The sequence below is a fragment of the Rhododendron vialii genome, chromosome 3a (genome assembly GCF_030253575.1).
Source record: "Rhododendron vialii isolate Sample 1 chromosome 3a, ASM3025357v1".
Classification (NCBI taxonomy): domain Eukaryota; kingdom Viridiplantae; phylum Streptophyta; class Magnoliopsida; order Ericales; family Ericaceae; genus Rhododendron; species Rhododendron vialii.
The window spans coordinates 22,360,015-22,373,171 of NC_080559.1; positions in this window are offsets into that span (position 1 = coordinate 22,360,015).

A 13,157-nucleotide genomic window follows, 5' to 3' on the forward strand; every position below is an offset into this window, starting at 1 on the left:
ATATATATATATATATATAACTATAACTTGACAACCAACTAAGTAGTAGTTATAATAATAATAATAAAAGATCGATATTCTTAACCATTTTCATTCGATCGACTTGCATGTACCGGATGAATCTTTTTCGTAAAATCTTTCGCGATTTGTTCTACATCACCATAAGATTGTGAGCTAGTCATCAACTTTATAAGAGTACTACAACGGTACTAATTAAGTCGATCATTCTTAACCAAATTAATTAAGAGGGTAAGGCGCAACATATATCCATTTGGTTAATCCTAGCGAATATAACCACTTTGTTCGGTTAACAGTTTTGTTTTGTTTTCAATCATTACCATATTTCTTTCTTCAATCATTACCCTATTTTTTCAATTATTATTTTCTCATCTCTTTCTATCTCTCTCCAATCATTACTCTATTTTTCTCTCCACCCACTATCAAAACTAAACTAAACTAAACTCCCAACCAAACACAACCAACATCTTTTTAACTATTGGAAAGTCGGTGAATTATTTCAGCTTGATAAATTTTGATGTAACATATATCTTTTTAATAATTTATTGGTCTCCTTTTGACATTTAGGTATTGACAATTATTTGTTTTAATGATCATTGATCATAAGGAACTACAATGTTATTGGTGTACGTTTGAGAGAAATGATACAATACACATCCCGATTGGATGGGTACAACATGCGCCATTTGATTCATAATATTTTGAATAAAAAATCATAATCTTTTATATTAAAAGTCAATATAAATTCAACATATTATGAACTCAATTAGCATGCATGCTTTATACAACCAAATAAGAGTGCATATTGAAGCATTTTCTTACATCTGAAGAGAACATCTATCCAATTTTGTAAAAATGTGTGCTTCCCTTATCCGTTCACCGTCCTAACACAATTGTGTCAATTTATTTTGTCTCCTAGTTTAAAAAAATAAGAGGAACAAGAGAATTAAAATCTTCATTTCAATTTAGATTTTAATGCACAACTGACAGCTCAAAAAGGAAAATCTAGATTAAAAGAACCCTAATTGTACGCTACTATTGAAAGGGCATCAACATTACTGGCCAATCGAGACATAACTTTAAACAAATCCATCAACTGATGAGTGTGGATGTTACTCAATTTGTATTCTTTGACATTTTATCAAAAATCGCTCTATTTTATTATACAGATTTAATATTCGGTTAACGTTGTTTAAACTTGTTTCAGTTGAGTAATTTGAAAAATGAAAACAAACCCTTCTTAATTTTGACCAGAGAGTGGATACTATATGTTTGCTTAAAAACTGAAAATACTAGATATAGGAAACGGCCGGTAATGTATATTATATATTATGTATTATTATAAAAAAAAAATACTGCATACTTCTTAGAAGTACTGTTCTGCAAATCAACATTATGAAATGAAAACCAATCGAGCAATAACATCTTGCAAGACTATCAAAAACGCTGGAGAGGTTTATTCATAAATAGTAGAGGTGGCAATTCAAATTCATATTTTTTAACCCGTCCAAATTCATCCACTTATAACTCAACTCAACTCAACTCGTCCATATTGTGTAATGGGTTGATATGAGTTCAATCCATATTTATACGGATTTAGATAGATTGAAAGTGGGTTCAATATGGATTAGAATTAAAAATGACCCAACAACCTCTTTCTCTCTTAGCCCGCACTCTCTCCCTTGTCTTTCTCTGATTCACCCGTCTCTCTTGAGTGCAATTTTGTTCACCATCTTTAAAAGAGGGCTCCTTTTATTGGTTGAAATAGTGTGGACTCCACCACAAAGTGGCGTTATGTTTATCATGCAATACACTTCTAAATAAGCGTGACATCACTTTGTGATGGGAACCACACCATTTTAACCAATAAAGAGGAGAGTAATGTTCACCCTCTTAAGCGGAGAATGAACAAAACTCAACTCGTCTCTCTCTCTCTCTCCCTCTGACTGTTTCTGCAACGACACTGCCCAAGCGGGAAAAATGGCCCACATGTCCCAGCTCTCAACGACTTTTTTTTTTTTTACGGTTTAGTGAACAAATTTTACTTTTTGATTCAATTTTTTTGAAAAACAAATTTTGATCAAAATATAAATTTTACAGAAGAATCAATGAAACGTTAAATTTTTTGGAAACCCGCCATTTTTTTTTTGAAACTCACATTTCTTCGGTACCCCTAACATTTTTTATTTTTTCTCAGGTAAAAAATGTTGCGAAGTTGCGGTATGAATGCTGTACCAGTTTGAAATTGAAATAAAAAGCAAACAAATCAAATTAATGTAGTAACGGCGAGGATTGTAGACACATAACCCAAAAAATATACTACATGTTAATGCATAGATAATATATAGATAGCAATTAACATAGAGTAATGCAACCAACTTAAGTCGGTCCACATACATTGAACGGCTCTCAACATTTACAGTTGTGACTAGAGTTGTGTTTCGAAAATTGTGTTTATAGCATTACCGTAAAAAGAATACATGAATTAAGATAGAGTGAAACAAAATAACATAACTGATTTACCCAAAGGAAAACATACTCCTGATTTGAACAAGGGGTTTGTGAAAGAAAAAAAAAAAAAAGGGGGGGTGGGTCAAGTCGGGTTTGGATACGACTTGACCCATATTTGACCCGATCTGTTTCAACCCGTCCAAATTCACCCATTTGCCACCTCTAATAAATAGATAGCAATTAATCACAAAATTTGACTACCAAATCAAATCTATAAGCACATAAATTAAGATGTATATATGTTCCGTTGAGAGAAACTATCAATTAAGGAAACATTTGTTTATGAAAAACGATGAAATGTTTATTTATTACAGTACAGTAAATAGGTAGAACAGAATTCACTACTTTTAACTATGAAGAATAATAGGGAGCTACGGTGTCCACTTGCCATCTGGGGACATCGTAATTTTTGGCATAACTGACCATTACAAGCATAACCAAGACTAGTGATGTGTATAATCCGAACCTTACTAAGGCATAACCCCCAAAATTTCCAAAAAATTTTGGAAATTTTGGGGGTTTGGAAATTTTGGGGGTTATGCCTTTGTAAGGCCTTGGTTATACATATCACTGGTTTTTGTTATGCTTGTAATGGTGGGTTATGCCAAAAATTACGGTGTCTCCAAAATGACCGGAGTCACCATAGCATCATCTTGAATCATATCTATAAGGGAATGACTTCGGTGTCCCCGGTCATTTTGGGGACACCGTAACTTTTGGCATAACAAAACCATTATGAGTATAACCAAAACTCATTACAAGCATAACAGAATCATAGCAAGGCATAACCAAAACCATAGCAAGGCATAACTTATTTTGTTATGTCTTGGTTGTGTTTAGTTACGCCTTGGTTGATTTTTTGAATATTTCTTGGTTATACCTTGTTTGGGTTCTGTTATGCTTGTAATTAATTTTAGTTATGCTCATGCCAAAAATTACGGTGTCCCCAAAATGGCCGGGGACACCATAGCATCATCCTATCTATAATTATAAATGATGATGCTATGGTGTCCCCTGTCATTTTGGGAACACCGTAATTTTTAGCATAATTTCACCATTTTGAGCATATCTAAAATCCATTACAAGCATAACAGAACCCAAAGAAGACATAACCAAGAAATATCCTAAAACCAACCAAGGCATATAACCAAATCCAACCAAGGCATAACAAATAAGTTATGTCTTGTTATGGTTTTGTTATTTTTGTAATGAGTTTTTTTGGGTTAGCATGCTTGTAATGAGTTTTGGTTATACTCATAATGATTTTATTATGTCAAAAGTTACGGTATTTCCAAAATAATCGAGGACACCGAAGCCATTCCCCCATAATTAAGCATATAGAGACGGGAAACGACATATGTGATCAATTGGGAGAAACTACCAAGGAACATTTCTTTATAAAAACACCAATAACATAATCACATGGAAACCATAACTTTAAATCAGTCGAAAGAATAACACTTTTCAAAAAATGACATAACATTAAAAGTAGTAGTAGTAGTAATAATAGTAATATTATTATTATTATTATTATTATTATTATTAGGCATAACACTTTTCAAAAAATGACATAACATAACTACTTAAAGGCATAACACTTTTCAAAAATGACATAAAATAACTACTAGAAGGCATAATACTTTTTAAAAATGACACAACATTTTTATTATTATGGTGTTCCCCTAAAAAAGTGCTATGCCATTAATCACTCGAAGATATAACATAACCATTCGAAAACACAAAATTAACAATTCGAAGGCATAAATGGGAGACACCTTAGATGGGGGACACTATATATAGTTTTTCCCTCGAAGGATATCTATGAGCATATAAATATGTATGTTGCTGTTGCTGCAATCTATGATTTGTTGGATGATGTTATGGTGTCCCCGATCATTTTGGGGATACCGTAATTTTTGGCATAATTTCACCATTATGAGCATAACTAAAACCCATTACAAGCATAACAAAACTCAAACAAAACATAACCAAGAAATATCAAAAAAACCAACCAAGGCATAACCAAACCCAACCAAGGTTATGCCTTGTTATGGTTTTGTTATGATTGTCATGAGTTTTGGTTATGCTCATAATGATTTTGTTATACCAAAAGTTACGGTGTCCTTAAAATAACCGGGAACACCTAAGTCATTCCCTGATTTGTATGATTGAAGAGGCGAGTTTACCGCATAGCTGGTCCTCTTCTTCCCCTTTCACTTTCAGGCTGTTTTGATCTGTTGTTCCTCTGCTTTTTGCATCCTTCGGTTGATTTCTTTTATTTTATCCAGCACTTCGCTGGATTTCACTTCGACCATCTACATCACCCTCTTGGTTTTGTCGAGTTTTAATAGTAAAATTTTTGTTGTCGATAAAAAAAAAACTACTAAGGGACCATTTGTTTATAAAAAACGCTCGAAATGTTTATGTATTAAATAGTCAGCAATTACTAAATTTAACTTTCAAATCAAATCTATGAGCACATAAAGATGAATGCTCCGTAGGGTCAAGGTAACATGTGTTCATCAAAACACGCTAGTAATGTTTATTTATTATATATATAGCAATCACTACTTGACTATCAAATCTATAAGACTAACAAATTTATCCATTTTTCTCCCTATTCAAACAATGCTACATTATTAAATACATCAATCCTGATCACTGAATTGCTCTGAGTGATCTGACCATCTTTTTTATTTTTTAAACGATCAACTACAAATTTCAAATGGAAAATATTTATCATTGACACGAAACAAAAGTGTTTTTCCATGGAAAAGATACTACCAGAGTATATATCGTGTGTGTGTGTGTGTGTGTGTGTGTATATTTTGTAGAATAATTTTTCAGGAGAATAGCCATGAATTAGTTGGTTTGCCATAAAGAACTTTGGGCAAAGGATTTGACGCATTCATATACGTTGAAGATATTTTATCACTCTTATTCAAATTTAAATTCCATAAATCTTGCTTTTATATGATCTATAGCATCCTTATTTCCATAACAAAACAGAGAACATTGGATTTTTGCACTTCCTTATGAATTTTTAGGTTTACTATTATAAGTTTTTTTTTAGAAGACAAAAGGAAGTATCAATATCTATTTTATAATATCAAATATCTAAGATTTAAAAAAAAAAATTGATAAGGAAATTGTGATAATCACCACGAAATAGTTGCAAGCTGAAAAAAAGTAAATTAATTCAAACACTCAAATAAAAGGTTGACTTTACTCATTTGTTCATTCAATTGTAGGAGAAATTACTTTCGTTCACGCATATTGTACGTGAAGAAAATCTACGTAGTGTTGGTTAACGCCTTAAGAGAACAGTCGCACGTGCCCTTCACAGTAATCGGACTTTGGGTTCGTGCTATGCACTTTCGAGCCGTCGGATCGTGCATCCGACGGCTCGAATTTCATCTCGGCAACCAACAATAGAGAGCCGTTTATTATCAAGATGAGATCCGAGCCGTCGGATGCACGATCCGATGGCTTGGAGGTACGCAGCACGATACTGCACACACCACTGCACAGCACCATCTCCCAATTCACTGTAATCCTAGTTCTGCAAAAGAAACCACCATGAGTGCACATTTGCTTCTCGTTGGCAAATGAGCTCCGATTCTTAAGTTAGTATCTCGTACTTGAGTAAACCCTAGCTAACAATGTGAAGGACAGTCGATCAATTACAACTTACCTTTAGGGAAAATGACGGCCAATGACGTGTTTTGATAATTAATACTCGCCAAGGATATTTTCAGCATTAACAAATGTTCTCAACTTGTTATTGGCAGGTATTAATTATCAAAACACGTCCTGAACCGTCATTTTTCCGTACCTTTATCCGTTGGTGTTACTTCTTATACCTCTTAGAGCATCCACAGTGGAATAATCAAAAGTGGCAATATCATCTTTTGATTATTCATTTAAGAGATTGCTAAGGTTAGTAATATAGATGTCCACAATGGCATAATCAAAACTTGTCACATCACAATTTTAACCTATATAAATCTTAAAATTGTCACCATATAAAACAATTTTAAAAAAAAAAGTTTTGAAACTAATAAAAATGGGTTATCAGAAATAGAAAATAATTTTTTGAAAACATTTATTTTGAAAAAAAAAACTTTCTGGAAAAAGTTTTAAAAAACAGTTTTTGAAAAAAATACATTTTTAAAAAAATTGACCTTATTCGTTTTGGTTTTTGGATTCCATCTCAGCGCACGGTCTTTAATAAATTTTCTCTCAATCATTACTCTCATTTATCTCTCCAATCAAAATCCAAAATCTAAAAACCAAAACGAACAAGCTCCCAGTTTTTGAAAAACAGTTTTACTATTTTTTGTAAAAAAAAAAAAAAAAAACTTCTATAAAAAATGAGAGAGAGAGAAGGCTTTGTTGTTAGCAAAAGGTTGTTAGTTTTGATTATCGAAAGACCAAAAATTGATGAGTTGTTAAGAGGTTGTTAACTTTGGTTATGTCACTGTGAGCATTTTTTTAAAGAAACATTGCTAACTTTAGCAATCCTATAGTTTTGGTTATTTCACTGAGGACGCACCCCAAGTTTCCTTTCAATACTAGGACTCCTATCTCGCTTAGGAATCCTCTCCAATGAGGAATTGTGTCCAATAAGGGATCTTAGGCTCTGTTTGTTTGACTGTAAAACATTTTCAGCAAAACCATTTTCCACATTTTCACTTGTTTGGTTGCACAAATGCTTGGTAAAATCATCATTTACCCCGTAAATTATTTTACACTGGTTGGCGTAAAATGACTTATGAGAAGAAAGCCCACAAGTTGTTTTCCAAATTGACGAAGTAATGAACACAGGTCGCGTTATCCATCATCATCTCATTCGCTTGGCCCTTGGTGGACAAGAAGCACTCTTGGCAACAACCAGTTGGCTTCCCACAACCAAGAAAACCATGGCAACACCTGTCAATTGGTTTCTTTCAACAGCTGTTGAGCATATGTTTATTAAGAAATCCATTATTTTGAAAAATATTTTTTATGTCCCAATCAAACAACAAAAAATAAAAATTTAAAGTTTGTTTTTTGAAAAAACATTTTACATGGAAAACATTTTACATTGAAACAAACGGAATCCTTATTCACGGGATACTTGCCTATCACATGGAACTTTCCTTACAACATTCCAGAAAAGCTTCCACCACCCTACCACTTAAGACGACCATGCTAGGGTTTCTACGACATACACCTCGATGCTTGGCAACATCGCTGGACACCTTCTCGTGGTACTACCGATCACAAGTATGATCGGCCCAACTGTGCACCCTCACTTGGTGTTCCTTATCGGCGCACATGCTCGGGGTCATACCAGAAACTGAAACATTTCAAATATAACGGCTTGAGTTCACAATAAAGGAGAACCCAGATAAATACGCAGGAAAAAGCCCTAAAACTATAATGACTAAACTACCCTTAACATAAAATAATATTACAAAAGAACCCAAACAACATTATATATTCACACACACACCCACCACCCCCCCCCCACCCCCCCCCCCCCCCCAAACTCATAATGCGAGTCCGGAGAGCATCGAGAGTTTGCCAAGGAGGAAGCGAAACTGAGCGGTGGTGTGCGTCTTGGTGAAGAAATCGGCTAACTGAAGAGAGGAAGAGATAAACGGTAGAGCAATTGTGCCAGATTGGAGATGATGGCGAACAAAGTGACAATCAATTTCAATATGCTTTGTGCGCTCATGAAAAACTGAATTATGGGCAATCTATATGGCACTTTTATTGTCACAAAAGAGAGGTGGAGGAGAGGAGATAGTGACACCCATATCCGATAAAAGCCAACGAAGCCAAACAACTTCAGAGGTGGCATGAGCCATGGCACGATACTCAGCTTCCGCAGTGGAACAAGCAATAACTGATTGCTTCTTGCTTTTCCATGAAATAAGGGAATCACCCAAGAAAACACAAAAGCCAGAGGTAGAATTTCGATCAGAGATATCACCTGCCTAATCAGCATCGGCATAGGCCTGAAGAGTCAAATCTGAAGAAGAGAAAGAGAGAAATAAACACTGAAACATGGTGCCATGAACATAACGAAGGATACAAAGCAAGGCAACCCAATGAGTAGACCGAGGGGCACAAACAAACTGACTAACAATATGCACAACATAGGCAATATCCGGCCGAGTGACGGTGAGAGAAACAAGACAACCAACAAGCTCACGATACTCGATAGGATCAGCAAGAGGAACCCCATTAGAATCAGAGAACTTGACATGTAACTCAATGGGAGTATCAACGTTTTTGTCATCAGTAAGTTGAGCACGATGAAGAATGTCAGTCACATACTTAGTCTGGGTCAAGAGATAACCTTTTGGAGAGGAGGCAACCTCAATACCAAGAAAATACCGAAGAAGTCCCAAGTCCTTCATCTCAAATTCATGAAACAAGTGATGTTTCATTTCATCAATAGCAGCAGAGTCAGACCCAGTGATGACCATGTCATCAACATAGAGCAAGATAAGAACCAAACCACGAGAAGTGCGACGAACAAAAAGAGCAGATTCATGGGTGCTAGGCTGAAAACCAATCTGTAAAACCACATCATGAAAACGTGCATACCAAGCACGAGGGGACTGTTTGAGCCCATACAGAGCACTACAGAGGCGACAAACAAGGCCGGTGGCATGAGGGAGACCTGGAGGAGGACGCATATAAGCTTCCTTAGATAGATGACCATTGAGGAAGGCATTTTTAACATCCAGCTGAAAGAGAGGCCATTGGTGCGTAGCAGCCACAGAAATCAAAAGACGAATAGATGTCATTTTGGCAACAGGAGCAAAAGTCTCCTCGTAATCAATACCATATTCCTGAGAGAACCCCTTAGCAACTAAGCGAGCTTTGTACCGCTCCAAAGAACCATCAGAATGAGTCTTACTTTGTAAACCCATTTGCATCCAATGAGATTCTTACCAGCCGGGAGAGGAACCAAGTCCCAAGTTTGAGTAGTAGCAAGAGCAGTGAGCTCGTCATTCATGGCAGTCACCCAGTTAGGATCATTACAAGCTTCTTTGTAAGAACGAGGTTCAAAATGAGTATGTATGCAAGATAAGAAATTGAGATAAGAAGAGGAAAAACAAGTATTAGTAAAGCCAAAAAGTTTTACCGAGGGACGACGATCACGAGAGGGATACCGGCGTTCTGGTGGATCAGAGTTTTCCGAAGCAGAGGGAGGATGAGGAGTTGTACGATCGTGACGGACATAATGCTTGGGAAGAGAGGAATGCGATTGGAACTAGAAGCAGCAGGAGGGGCAATGGGAACATCAGACTCTTCGAGGGTACGAACATACTCATATGTAGGAACATCCGCGGGGAATGGATCAATATGCACAAGATCCTCTTTGACAACACTAACAGGTTTGGATGGGAGAGAGAAGAAGGGGAGACGTTCGAGAAAGGTAACATGCTGAGACACATACAACATTCGGGTCACGGGATCATAACAACGGAAACCCTTTTGTTGGATTCCATACCCTAAGAAGACACATAAGACACAACGAGCACTAAGCTTAGTGCGGTCCTTTTTAGGGAGAAGGACAAAACAAGTGGAGCCAAACACACGAAGAAGAGAATAGTTAGGAACCTGACTAAAGAGTCGTTCATAAGGAGAGGAACCAGAGAGAAGCGGAGTAGGCATCCGATTGAGAAGATAAGCTATAGTGAGCACAGCCTCACCCCAAAAGGCAGCAGGCACAGAAAAGGATAGAAGAAGAGACTGTGCAGTATTTAAAAGGTGACGATGCTTGCGTTCAGCACGCCCGTTTTGAGCAGGAGTGTCAGTACAAGAAGATTGATGAATGGTGCCAAGAGAAGCTAAGAGTTGTGTGAACTCACCAAGAGAGTATTCTTCGCCTAAGTCAGAGCGGAGAATTTTGATTTCTGTTGAAAACTGAGTTTGAACTATGGAGTGAAAATTGCGATATACTTGGTAAAAATCTGACTTGCATGTCAACAAATATACCCACGTAAACCTACTATAATCATCAACAAAAGAGACATAATATCGAGAACCACCTTTAGTAACAATTGGGGAGGGACCCCACAAATCCGTATGAACAAGCTGAAACGGAGAAGTAGAAAAAGAAGTACTTCTATTAAAAGGTAGAGCATACATTTGGCAAACTTACAACTACTGCATTCAGAGATATCACTTGCAGAAATGTTTCCCAAATAGCCAGACTTAAGTAAAAGTTTCAAATGTTCATTAGATAAATGCCCTAAGCGAGAGTGCCAAAGATAAAAGGGGAAAAACTTCTAATTTAAACAAAAGGATGACATAGCAGTGGTAGTAGACTCAATAGGAACATGCAAAGTCTTCAAAACATATAGATCGCCAACTCTACGCCCGGTCCCAATCTGCTTCTTCGACATCTAATCCTGCACAATACAACCAGAGGAAGAGAACAAGACTTCAAAGCCGGAATCAAACAATTGACTAATAGAAATAAGACTGAGAGATAAATGAGGAACATAGAACACATTTGGTATAGACAGGGAGGAAGATGGAGATGAGATAATAGAACCTACAGAGACGACATGCATAGGGGAGCCATTTGCAGTGGAAATACTAATGGGAGAAGCAGGAGAGATACAATGGCTTAATAATGACAAAGTAGGAGTCATATGGTGGGAGCAACCTGAATAAAAAATAAATGTGGCAGGTAGAATACCTGTGGTATAGGAACCATGCAAACCTGACGGAGTAGTGGTCATAGCAGAAGCTTGAGAATGACCTCCTTGGGTGGCAGCCAAATATGCACGATACTCTTGATATTGCTCAAAAGAGGGATAATGTGGAATACTATCAGTTGCAGGAGCTACGAAAGTAGCCGAAGGATGAACATACTGCTGTGGGGGCCGAGAATGCTACTGTGCGGGCCTAGAGGAGGTGGGCTTCGAACGAGGAGTGCTGCCTGTCATCTGTAACAATTTTGGACATGCATGCTTCTAGTGCCCTTTTTGGCGACAAAAGCTACACTCATCCAAAGCAACACGAGGTTTAGGTTTTCTAGTAACCTGAATCAAGTGAGACGACGGTGTAGGCAAGAGAGGTGCCATATACGAAGTAGGCTGAACTGATGGCGCAACAAATACAAACTGAGAGGGAGCTGCAACAGATGCAACCTTGAACCTAGTTTCCTCAGCTATGAGCTCATGAACGGCACCATCAACTGTAGGTTGGGGAGAACGATGAAGGATGGCCCCCCGAAGAGGCTCAAATTGATCACGGAGGGCCATGAGAAACTATACAAGACGTTGTTTCTCACGGTATGCTACATAGAAATTAAGAGATTGCAATTCTATGGGTTCCATTAGCATCAATTGATCCCAATATTGAGTCATTTCATTGTAGAATTCCTGAATGGTTTTATCTCCTTGCGTAGCCCGTCGAATAGAGCCCTCAAGTTCATATTGCTTTGCAAAGTTGGACTCAAGATACATCCTTTTCAGGTAATCCCAAACTTCTTTGGCAGTGTCATATCTTGAAAAGTTCATTCCGATGCTAGGTTCGGAAGAATTATGGAACCATGTAAGAATTCGTGCATTTTCAACTTCCCATTTGCCAAAAATTTTGACATACTCTGCATGTTTCGCCGCATATGTAGGATCATCATCTTTCACATTCACAGGAGGAGGTTTCACAATAAGGCCTGTCACATGACCCCACACTTCCTTGCCAACAAGAAAAATTTTCATCACACTTGCCCAATACGAATAATTACCACCATTCAGCTGAACATTAATTACTTTATCTTTTGACATAGTGAGTACTAAAATCTCGCAAGTCACAACCAGTAATGAAAACACAAATTGCTAATACCAAATGAAAATAACAGCCAGATTATATAACAGCCAGATGATTCCAGAATAGGGTTTTCAACCACATCAGAAACTAACAATTCCAGGCAATGAACAGTGTAGAGGAGTAAGAGTAGTGACCGACATACCTTAAGAGACCCAAACAGTCAATTTTCGAGTGCAAAGAGAAGATTTTGAGAGCAATCGAAGACTGCCCAGTTGATTTCGAATGCATAAAGTACTAACCCAGTGCAATCGGGGAGCCAACAAGAGTCGCCGGAGGTCGAAGACTGGTCGTCGGTGGTCAGTGATGTTGGTGGTGGTGCTGATCAGATCGAACCAAAGATGGGGAGAGATGAAGGCTGTCTACTGTGATGTACGAGAGAAAGAGAGAGGGGGATGCTGCTATCGTATGAGAGAAGGAGAGATGCTAATGTGCAACACTGGTGATGGCTGCCGATGGGTCCAAGAAAATCTGCTCTGATACCAAGAAACTGAAACATTTCAAATACAATGGCTTGAGTTTACAATAAAGGAGAACCCAGATAAATACACAGGAAAAAGCCCTAAAACTATAATGACTAAACTACCCTTAACATAAAATAATATTACAAAAGAACCCAAACAACATTATATATTCACAATACCTTCCTGTTCGGGATTCGTTTCATGGGCGATCTCAACTCTGTTGAAAATCTGGGCCAAGTCGCAAATCCGATTGGATCTATTAAATAGAAACCTAGGATCTAATATTGTTAATCCTTCTACTCTTGGGGTTGTAAGCTGAGA